The sequence below is a fragment of the Dasypus novemcinctus genome, chromosome 6 (assembly GCF_030445035.2).
Source record: "Dasypus novemcinctus isolate mDasNov1 chromosome 6, mDasNov1.1.hap2, whole genome shotgun sequence".
NCBI classification, from domain to species: domain Eukaryota; kingdom Metazoa; phylum Chordata; class Mammalia; order Cingulata; family Dasypodidae; genus Dasypus; species Dasypus novemcinctus.
This window is the reverse complement of record NC_080678.1, coordinates 61,119,181-61,130,332: the sequence shown is the minus strand read 5'-3', so window position 1 is coordinate 61,130,332 and position 11,152 is coordinate 61,119,181. Positions and strand designations below refer to the sequence as shown.

At 32.2% G+C, this 11,152-nt stretch overlaps 1 pseudogene; it reads right to left on the bottom strand.

Annotated features, from left to right (window-relative positions):
• Window positions 1-7,179: 7,179 nt before the first annotated feature.
• LOC101412528 (insulin-induced gene 1 protein pseudogene) lies at window positions 7,180-7,771 on the bottom strand (annotated as a pseudogene).
• Window positions 7,772-11,152: the final 3,381 nt, after the last annotated feature.

Below are 11,152 nucleotides of genomic sequence, written 5' to 3'. Positions count from 1 at the left end.
ATAATTCATGACTCTAATGAAGTTTACAGAACAGATGTATAAAAATACAAGCATGCATATTTGTGGCCCTTAAGCATATAACTAATTATTCTAGAGGTTTATCTGTGAACAGATTTTGTTCCTGTTTTTTAATTGTTTTTACTATGTAAGCTTTCTTAGTGGTCTGTTACCTATTCCATCCCCTTTGGTATTAAATACCTTTGTCTCAACTATACAGAAATTCCCTGCCCTTTCTTTTGTTCCACATCAAATTAAACCATAAACCATCCCTCAACACTCACACCCTAAGATAGTTCATCAATATATTTGACCACAATCTATCATACTAAATGTGCTGTGGTTATTTAAGAGTACCTATAAATTTCCATCAAAATCATGGGGAAAAAATGACCCAACTTTATACTAATCATTTAAAAATTGAATGGGAGAGAAATCTGGGAAGAGAGGGTTTCTTTGGGTTTTTTTTTTTTTTTTGTATACATACAAGGGAAACTTTATTAAAGTAAGTAAAAAAATTAACGACTATAAAATTAGTCAAATGTATGAGGCATAGGTATTATTTAGCCCTAAATTTCTATTGCTTGCCAAACCCATTTAGCATATTCCATTGCACATTTTGTCTAGGTTGGAGAGGTGAAAAGGGTGTGAGCTTTGAGAGCAAACAAGTCTGGGTGTGAATCTCAACTCTGTCATTGGTTAACTGTGTGACCTTGGGCATTTACCCATCTGCATCTCATATTCCACGTCTTTAAAATAGGAATGATAGTATTTCCCCCACAAGATTGTTGTGAGAATTGAATGATATGGTGTATGTCAAGGAACTGGTAGATTTTTTGTTCAAGATGTTAAACTGAGGACACTTGTCCACATCTTCTTCCTCCCCAAATGCCATAGAAATCACAGAAGAGTTAAAAAAAAAAAAAATTCTTAACTGCTTTGTGAGAAAAGGTGCCATTTTCAGTCCAAAAACTGAGGAAGTTACTGGAAGATAGGTAGTAGACAGTATTGTTATAGAAAGTGGACTCTGTCTTTCTATTCCTTTTATAGCCAAGTTTCTTGGGAAAGTTATCTACATGTCCTCTACATTCTTGCCTTTTGTTGATTCTTGAAACCACTTCAATCTGACTTCTTTCACCATGATTCTGTGGAAACTGTTCTTGTTAAGGTCTCCCATAACTTCTACCTTGCTAAATCCATTGGTTGTATCTTTGTCCATATCCTAAACAATTACTTAGCAACATATGCCACAGTTAACCACTTCTTGTAACACTGTCTTCTCTTGGTTTCCATGATACCACATTCCTCTGGTTTCCCTCCATCTCACTGGTGGTGTCTCCTCTGTCTATTTGATTAGTTCCTCTTTCTCTACCTGGTCTTTGAACTGAACTTCTGTGTTCCCTGGGAAGTGGTCTTGGTCCCTTCTCTTCATCCTCAACAATCTCCTAGGTTACCCTGCCCATTCCCATGAATAAACAGCATCTGTGTCATGGCTCCTAAAATTCTTCCTCTAGAACAGGTTTTTTGGGAAAGAGGTTTTTAAGAGCAGTCATGTATTTGCCATGATAATCATTTCAGGAAGTGTGTAAGGTACCCAAATCATTGGGGCAATAATTACAAAAGTAATTTTGGTTTTTGTAACATATCAGAAAAGCTAAGTACATAATGGCCTATGATTATTTGGCTGTTTGCCAAACTATTTGGTATTTCATAAATGAGAGCTATCAATAGCTGCTAGTTTTAGATCTTTGGGTCAAGCAATTGATGGCCTGAATCTGTTTGCTTCAAAAACAACCAATAACATTTGATGGAAAAATTCTGTCTTCTCACTAGTTACATGGAGAGTGAACATTTATTCAGAAATCAAAATATTAAGATGAACCATATTAAATGATAAACTGTTGTGAGCATTTGAGAATTAAATCATCAAAATATTTTCTTTAATATAAGAACTTGTTTCAGTAAAGCAGCAGTAATTGAGTGTGGGTATGTGTATGTTTTTTAAGTTGATGTAGTCATTTAGTGTTTTGAAATTCTGCAATGCTGCACATCATCAGTTAAAGGGAAAATAACTACTATCAAAAACAGAGAGAGCCTAATAGGTAGGCAACTTTCTGCTCTTTCCAGCAAGGTGACAAGTTTAAAAATTTGTTAATGGTACAATTCTCTGAAAGAATGCTTCCTTCTTTATAAGGCTCCCCTATCTATCATTACCACTCCAAAAAGACCAAAAAAATTAAATACAAAAAAAAAAAAAATAAAGGAAGCAAATTGGTTTTCTTTTCCTTTGGATTTTTTAAAACATGTTTCCCACTGAATAATTCATGGAATCCACAAGTTGGACACATTTTCTGTAGATAGAGTTCAGGAGTTTAGTGCTTTTGACCTCTGTGTCACTTTAAGTAATTTTGCCTCTGTACGAAACCAGTGAACATGAGGAGGCAAGCATTATTTCCATTTTACCAATGACTAAACTTGGTCTAAGCTCACAACACTTATTTCAGGACAGTGCCAAAATAGGCGCTGCTCATAATGCGAATATCAGTATCAAATGTATGAGCTACTATTTTGTTAACTGAAAGGCATTCTATAAATATATTTAAACTTGTTTTAAGCACTCTTTCAATTCATCTGTTTTCTTCAAATTTAAACAATATATGGGGCATTTTAGCAAGCAATAATCACATGATTTCCTTAAGAGTGATTTAAATTATATTTATTTTAATGTTAATTTCATATGTATAAAATAAGTTTATCTTTTGCATAGTGCTTATATACAAATTAATTACAAACAAAAAAACCAAAACATTTAAAACTCTAATTAAAAACTATTTTAGCATGATAAGTAATTTTTTAAATTAGAAATAAATAATCAATTATGGGTATAGATTTTAAAAATGTTGCAAGCTGTCTTATTTTGTATTTAATCTTTTTTCCTTTCTTTTTTCCTTTCACAATGCTATTGTGCTATTCTTTTCACATATCTATGGTATGCAACATGAAATCAATAATGTTATTTCTGTTTGCTGGATAAATATAAAAATCAGACTTCAAACTTAACGAAAAATCCTATTAAACAAGCCATTGCCACTTTAAAAAGTATGTGCCTTTTAATAAACATAAAGCTATATTTTTATTTAATATAAGGCTAAAACTTTAGTGTTAATAAAATCTACATTAAAAGAGTATTAATTTTTCCTCAGGAGCAAAAGATCCATTACATATAGAATGCTACTTTGTCAGAAAATACAGCACTTTCATACATATAAATGGGTGATAAATATTCAAGAAATATATCAATTTAAAATGTGTATAAATGCTGTTATTTTTAAAATCTTTATTGAGTTGGCATTTGCATAAAATACAATTCACCAACTTGCAATGCACAATTCATTCATTTTGCAACTATTTATTTCTGTAATCACCAAAAAAAAAAAAATCATTATATAGGATATTTCCATAATAACAAAAAATTTCCTTCTGCTCTTATGCAGTTATCCCTGTTCTTTGCTCCTATCCCCTGGAATCCACTGTTCTGCTTTCTGTCATTAAAATTTGTCTTTTTAGAATTTAAAATATACAGAATCAGAGCATATGTAGTGGTTTGTGTATAGCTTCCTTTACTTAGTATAATACTTTAAAGATTCATCCTTGTCATTGCATGTACCAGTGGTTAGTTTCTTTTCCTTTCATTTTTTTTTTTTTCTGAATAGTAATCCATTTTATGACTATACCATAATTTATTTATCCTTTCACATGGTGATGGATGTTTGGGTTCAATTGTTTTATGTGTTTTCTTGCCATTTGCAAATCTTCTTTGGTAAAATGTATATTCAAATATTTATTCAGTGTTTTTATTTTTTTTAACACATTCTGGAATCTATTCCCTTACCAGATATATATCTTTCAAATATAATCTCAGTTTATAGCTTGTCTTTTCATTTTCTTAACAGTGTCATCTTAAGAACAGAGTTTTTAATTTTCATGGTGTGCAGTATATTGAGTTTTTTCTAGCTTTTTCTGTACTGCATGAAAAATGTTCCTACCCCAAATTTGGAAAAAAAAAATTTGTTTTAGACGTTTTATATTTTTCGTTTTTACAGTTAAATCTAAGATCCATTTCTAGTTAATTTTGTGCATGGAATGAGGTAATGGTTCAACAATTTAAAATTAATTTGCAAACATTTGCTGGTTATTTCTTCCCCATTGAATTACCCTGTATATTTGTAAATTTAAAAATCAAGTGTTACTGTATCTATGGGCCTATTTTGGATACTCTTTTCTGTTCCATTGATCTTTATATTTAAGAATATGTCAAAAACCAAACTTTAAGGATTATTGTAGCTTTTTACTAAATCTTTTCTTAAAATTAATTAATTATTTTTTCTGGATGAGGGATTTTTTTTTTAAGGATACATAGATCACACAAAATGTTACATGCTTTTACTAAATCTTCAATTGAAGAGTATACGTCCTTTTCCTGGTTCCACTTTTTCAAAATTGTTTTGGCACTTTAGTTGCTGGATAAATATAAAAATCTGAATTCAAACTTAACGAGAAATCCTATTACAAGCCATTGCCACTTTAAAAAGTACGTGCCTTTTAATAAACATAAAGCTATATTTTTATTTAATATAAGGCTAAAACTTTAGTGTTAATAAAATCTACATTAAAAGAGTATTAATTTTTCCTAAGGAGCAAAAGATCCATTACATATAGAATACTACTTTGTCAGAAAATACAGCACTTTCATACATATAAATGGGTGATAAATATTCAAGAAATATATCAATTTAAAATGTGTATAAATGCTGTTATTTTTAAAATCTTTATTGAGTTAGCATTTGCATTTCTATATAATTTTTAGATAAAGCTTGTAAATTTCCATAATAATTGCTCTTTGGAATGTTGATTAGTATTGTCTTAGATCTATAGATCAATTTTGATAAATTGACATCTGAATAACATTGAATCTTCACATTTATGACCATCGTATATCTTTGCATACAGATTTTCTTTAATTCTTCTCAAAAAAGTTTTGGAGTTTTGAACATGTTTTGTTAAATTTACCCTGAAACATGTTATATGTTTTTTTATATTTTAAAATTGTAATTTCCAATTTTTATTGTTAGCAAATAGAAATATAATTGGTTTTATATGTTCATCTCATATCCTTTGACTTTATTAAACTAATTTACTTCCAGTAGCATTTAGTAGATTCCTTAGGGTTTCTACATATAGACAAATATTTTTTGAAATTAAAGGCAGATTTTTTTGTTTGTTTTGAACCTTTAATAAAAGTAAAAAAAAAAAGAAGACAGTGTGGAAAACTGTATGAATGTGAATCTCACTAGACATTCAAATCTTGTATAGTGCAAATTTTGTTCATACCATTTTACATTTTTCCAAGCTCAAGTCATTTTGGTTCATATAGTTGCTATAAAGTATTAGCAAAAAATTTCTTTAGCTTCACATTTTTGGCTACATTATTTAACAGATATAGATTTACTTCCAATTTAAGAGAAAAAAATACTTACATTGATTATGCATAATCAAGTATAATTTAAAGATTCAATTACTGCTTTCATCAAATAACCTCTGGTTTTTCATAAAATCCTGATACTGTCATTGAAAAACTTTTTCACATAATTAATCATTTGTTTTTAGTTTCAAAAAATGTGTAAGGGATCATTCCAAAGTTCAGAATGATCCATTTTTCCCTCTAAAACAATTTAGCTAAGTAACCTAATATTAATTCCAAGATATTTCCCTCAAAATGAAACAAAACAACCCCATCAAGGATCATCATGTAAACAAAATCAAATTACTACATTAACACAGGCAAGTTAGTCTAAATTTCTGTTCTGCTAATTGGGGACTTATATTTAAAAGCCTTTTAATCAAGCCTAAATTAACAAAATTTAAAACATAATACCAAAAGGTAAATGTGTCAGTAAAAATTACAAGTTTACTAAAACCACAAAACTGGAGTATTTCAAGGGACTACAGTCCAGTGGAAGGTACAACAATAAAGTAAATTTATATCTTAAAGAAATCATTGCTGAATTTTGCCTCCATGCAGCACTGAAATGCATGCAGACCCCTTTCTTTAACATCTCAAACATTAAAAAACAATATTTCAGAGAATACAAGGCTCAGGTTGGTTTTCACATTCATTGCACTTGAAGTTTTAGACCCAATACTTGCAAATTCGGTCTAATATAGTGTATGCCCTTATAGGAATACATTGTGCTCACCAATACAATTGAATATTTAGAAACACCAAATGCTTAATGTAATGACATATGCACTTTTCCTTTTACAAGGCAATCCAAAGAAACAAGAAGTAATTTTGGATAACTAAGATTGAAATACATGACAAAGATGTATTCACTCTTAGATGATTATGGATTTTGGGTAAGATGTCATAAAGTGAGGTGAAAATTTCAATCAAACACATTGTTGAAATATGACTTTTCATTGCCTGTTGCTTTAAATAAGACTGTCTACACAAAATTCCATGAGTAGAGCAAAAAGTATAGTTTACATACTGGTGATATATACATAAGTGTGTCTCACCACTGAATGTGCTACTGCAGGATTAAATGAGAATGTGATTCCTAAAGCACAGCAATGCTATAATTTGACATGGAGGAGAACCTCCCTATACTAGCTCCATTTTATTTTTTTGTTTTTGTTTATTTTTGTTTTTAAATGCAGCCCTATTTTAAAATATCTTTAGTATTCCTGTCATATTGCATTTCATCTTTTGTTAAGCACCATCAACCTATCTCCTTTGGGCACTGATACAAAACCAATAATTGGTAATTAAGCTTTCGTTCAAGATTGAAATATGGCAAGTTGTTTTTAATAACATAAATGAAATCTAATACTTGGGAAAATGCCACCTGCCTGAACTCCTATACATAGCCTGGGATCAAATGTTTTCAAAGTACAGGCAGGTACAAATACAATCGATCAATTGAAGATTTTAAGGTAAGTAGTTATTCTTTCCACATTACTATTCTAAAATAGGTGAATTTTTTTTTTCCAGGAGTCATTAGTACAATCAGACCAATCTAAATAAGTTATTTTGGAAAAAGATAATCTTTGTCAAAATCCAAAATCGCAGATTTCCTTCCCAAATCTTGCTTACCCTTCTGAATCAATGGGTTTAAAGATTCAAAAGCTATGTGGCTTTTCAGGAACACTCATGGCCAGTTGTCATCCTATGTTTCCTACTGTTACACCTCCTGAGAAAGTATACACAGTAGTCAAGAATGAATATAGAGAAAATATGGGAATGTAACTGATAAACACCATTATAGATAAGAAACTAAGTCATCAGAGTGGCTAGAAATGCTATGGTAATTCCAAGCCCAAGACCACTTCTTAACCAATCAAATGTCTACCAAAGACCCAAAGATAGAGCTGCTGAAGTCAATGACAGGTGAACATTACTGGCAAAATCCAGTTTAGTACTTGCATGGTTAACGCCAACAAAACCTTCTATATGTGGCATTACACCAGCCCACGCTATCTTAAACCTGTAGAGTTCTCCAAAATGGCTGTCAGTACAGGGGTAGAGTGAGCCTACAACAGCAGCTTCTGTCCCACAGCAGGGAGGAACCCATCAGGCTGAGGAAAAGGTTGTAGCAATAACTTCTTCCAGGAAAAGGGTGACATTCCTCTGTATCTGCAGCAGGTTGAGCACCAGGGCTAGGACAACCCCAACTAAAAAATGTATAAGGCCCCTTTGCACCAACAGAGGAATTGATCATCTCTCACACTTTTGCCGTCAGCCCTCCAGTGCGGGCTTTCAGGTCTGTTGTGTTCCTCCCGCTGTTAGCACAGGAACAATTCCAGAAGTCATCGTCTAATCTGGGCATGTGTTACCACCAGGGTCTGAGATGAGTTTTCTGCTTGAGAGAGCCTACTTGCGGGTTCTCCGAGGCAATGCAGGTGGGGTTACTGAAGAGGAGCCACTGCTGTCCCCGACTAGCCCCCAAGTTTCCCTCACTGACAGATTTATTTTTTCATTTTCTATTTTTATGGGTTTTTTTTTTTTGCTTGCATACAGCATAGGCTAAGACATACAGTACAATCCTAAAATTTTTGCAAAATGCATAGGAGAAACAATATTGCATCCAACATACACAAAGAACTTTTAAAAATTAATAATAGGAAACAACACAATTAAAAATGGGTAAAAAAAAAAAACTGAATATCTACCAAAGAATATATATAGATGGCAAATAAGTATATGAAAAGGTGGTCAACATCATATATCATTAGAAAATAACAAATTAAAATAACAGTACAATACCACCATACACCTTTTAGAATGACTAAAATCCAAAATCCCAACACCAAATGCTGGCGAGGATATGAAGCAATAGCAACTTGCCATTGTTAGCGGGAATGAAAATGGTCCAGTCACTTTGGGAAAGAGTTTGGCAATTTCTTTCAAAGGCTTACCAAATGATCCAGTGACTACATTCCTAGCAGTTACTCAAAGAGTTTGAAAAATTATTTACACACAAAAACTTGCATGCAAATTTTTACAGTAGCTTTATTCATAATTGCCCAAAACTGGAAGCAACCAAGATGTTCTTCCATAGGGGAATAAATAAACCGTGGCACATCCATAAAATGGAATATTATTCAACAATAGAAAGAAATGAGTATAAAGACACAAATTAACATAGAGGAAACTTACATGCATATAGCTAAGTGAAGGAAAGCCAGTCTGAAGAGACTACATACTGTATGAGTCCTACTATATGACATTGTGGAAAGAGCAAAACAGTGAAAAGATGAATGGTGGCCACAGGTTCAGGAGAGACTTCAGGAAAGGGATGAATAGGTGGAAGACAAGGCAATTTCAGGGCAGTGAAATTATTTTGCGTCCTACCTTGGATGCATGATATTATGCATTTGTCAAAATTCATATAATTGTACACAGAAGAGTGAGCCTTAATGTAAAATATGGACTTCCATGATTGATATAGCAGTATCATTTCAACAATTGTAACAAATGCACCACACTAATGCAAGATGTTACTAATAGGCAAAACCATGGGTGTTTGGAGTGGATGGTATATGGGAACACTTTACTGTCTGTGTAATTTTTAAAACTGCTCTAAAAATAAAGTTTAAAAAAAATATGCAGACATGAAAGATGTCTGATAAAAGTGTGCTCTTTCATATGTTGTTCCTCTGGGTATAGCATGAGATTTTTTTTCTCTTTCTGCTATTGTTTCCTTTTTATCACTTGTTTTCAGCAATTTCATTATGGTGTTCCTTGCTGTGCTGTCCTGAAATTCACTGAGCATCTTGGACACACGAACTGATGATTTTCATAAAATTTGGAAAAATTCCACCCACCAATTCTTCAAATATATTTTGTAATTCCTTCCCTCCTCTTGGGACCCCAAATACATGTTAAGTCCCTAAAATTTCCCCACACATAGCTGATGCGCTGTTGTTTTATAAAAACATTTTTTCCTCTGTGCTTTATTTTGGATATTTCTATTGATGTGTATTCAAGTTCATGGATCTTTTCTTCTGAAGTGTTTAATCTTCTTTTAATCCTATCTTAGTACATTTTCTCAGATGTATTTTTATTTCTAATATTTCTATATTTCTTAAAATCTTCCATCGCTCTCATTTTGCTCAAGTTATCTTCTATTTTCATGAATGTATAAAATACATTTATAATGACTTTATTAACTGTGGGTTTTTTTGTATTGCTTTTCCTTTAAGCAGGAGTGGCAGGGCCTGGGTCCCCCTATGGGGCTGGGTGGAGTACCAGGAGACTACCACTGTTGATGCTGTTGCTGACACTGCTGATACCAGCAAATTAGTCCATAGCTTCCAGAGAGTGGAGTGGGGATTGGAGCTTGCTTTTTTGTTTTATGTCGGGTCTATCTTTTCCTGGGTTTTGACCAGAGAGCGTAAATTATTTTGGTTGTTGTTATTTTGTATATTTGCCTCATTGACAATTCTGTATTGCAGTGCTTTACACGTGAGATAAAATAAAAGACCCCTTATGTAACTCACTGAAATATCATTCCTCAAATCCTGAGGTTTCCAGCTTGTCTTCCATTTTCTTCACAGCTTCCAGAGAATTTTTATGGTACTCTGTTGAATTACTTAAGTGTATTTACTTGTATTTGGGTAGGGAGGGAGGAAGAAAACCATGCCATTGTGTCTGTTCCATGAAGTTTTTAAAAATTTGCATTGTAAAATATATGTAACAAAATTTGTCATTTAAACATTTTAAAGTGCACAGTTTAGCAGCATTGATTGCATTCACAATGGTGTGCAATCATCACCACTACCTATTTCCAAAACTTTCTCATTGCCCCAAACAGAAACTTCTGTAAACTATATTTTCCATTCCCCACTACCCTCCGCCCCTGATAACCTCCAATTTACTTTCTGTAGTTATGTTTGTTTATTCTGTATACGTCATATAATTGGAATTATACAATATTTGCTGTCATATCTGGGTTTTTTTTCACTTAACATAATGTTTTCAAGGTTAATCCATGTTATGGCATGGGTCAGAATTTCCTTCCTTGTGTTGTTTACTGAATAATATTCCATTTTATGCAGATACTACATTGTGTTTATTCATTCATTTGTTGATGGACACTGGGGTTGTTTCTACTTTTTGACTATTATAAATAATTCTACTATAAATATTGGCAAACAAGTATCCTGTTAACTCACTATTTTCAATTATTTGGGTATACAGTTTGAACTGGAATTGCTGGGTCATATGAAAAGGTGCTAAATATCATATATGTTTAACTTTTTTGTGGAACCACCAACTTGTCATCACCATTTTACATTTAAAACACAATCTACAAGAGTTTTAATTATTCTGCCTCCTTGTCAATACTTGATCTTTTCTTTTTACCTTTTTTTTAAAAAGTCATAGCCTTCTTAGTGATATGATGTAGTATATTATTTTTGGTTTGGTTTGCATTTCTATAAGGACTATTGATGTCAGCATCTTTTTATATGATTACTGGCTATTTGTATATCTTCTTTGGAGAAATGTCTATTCAATTCCTTTGTCTGTTTTCCCAAAATTGGGCTGCTTTTCTTTATTTGTTGAGTTGTAGCTATTATTTATATATTCTGA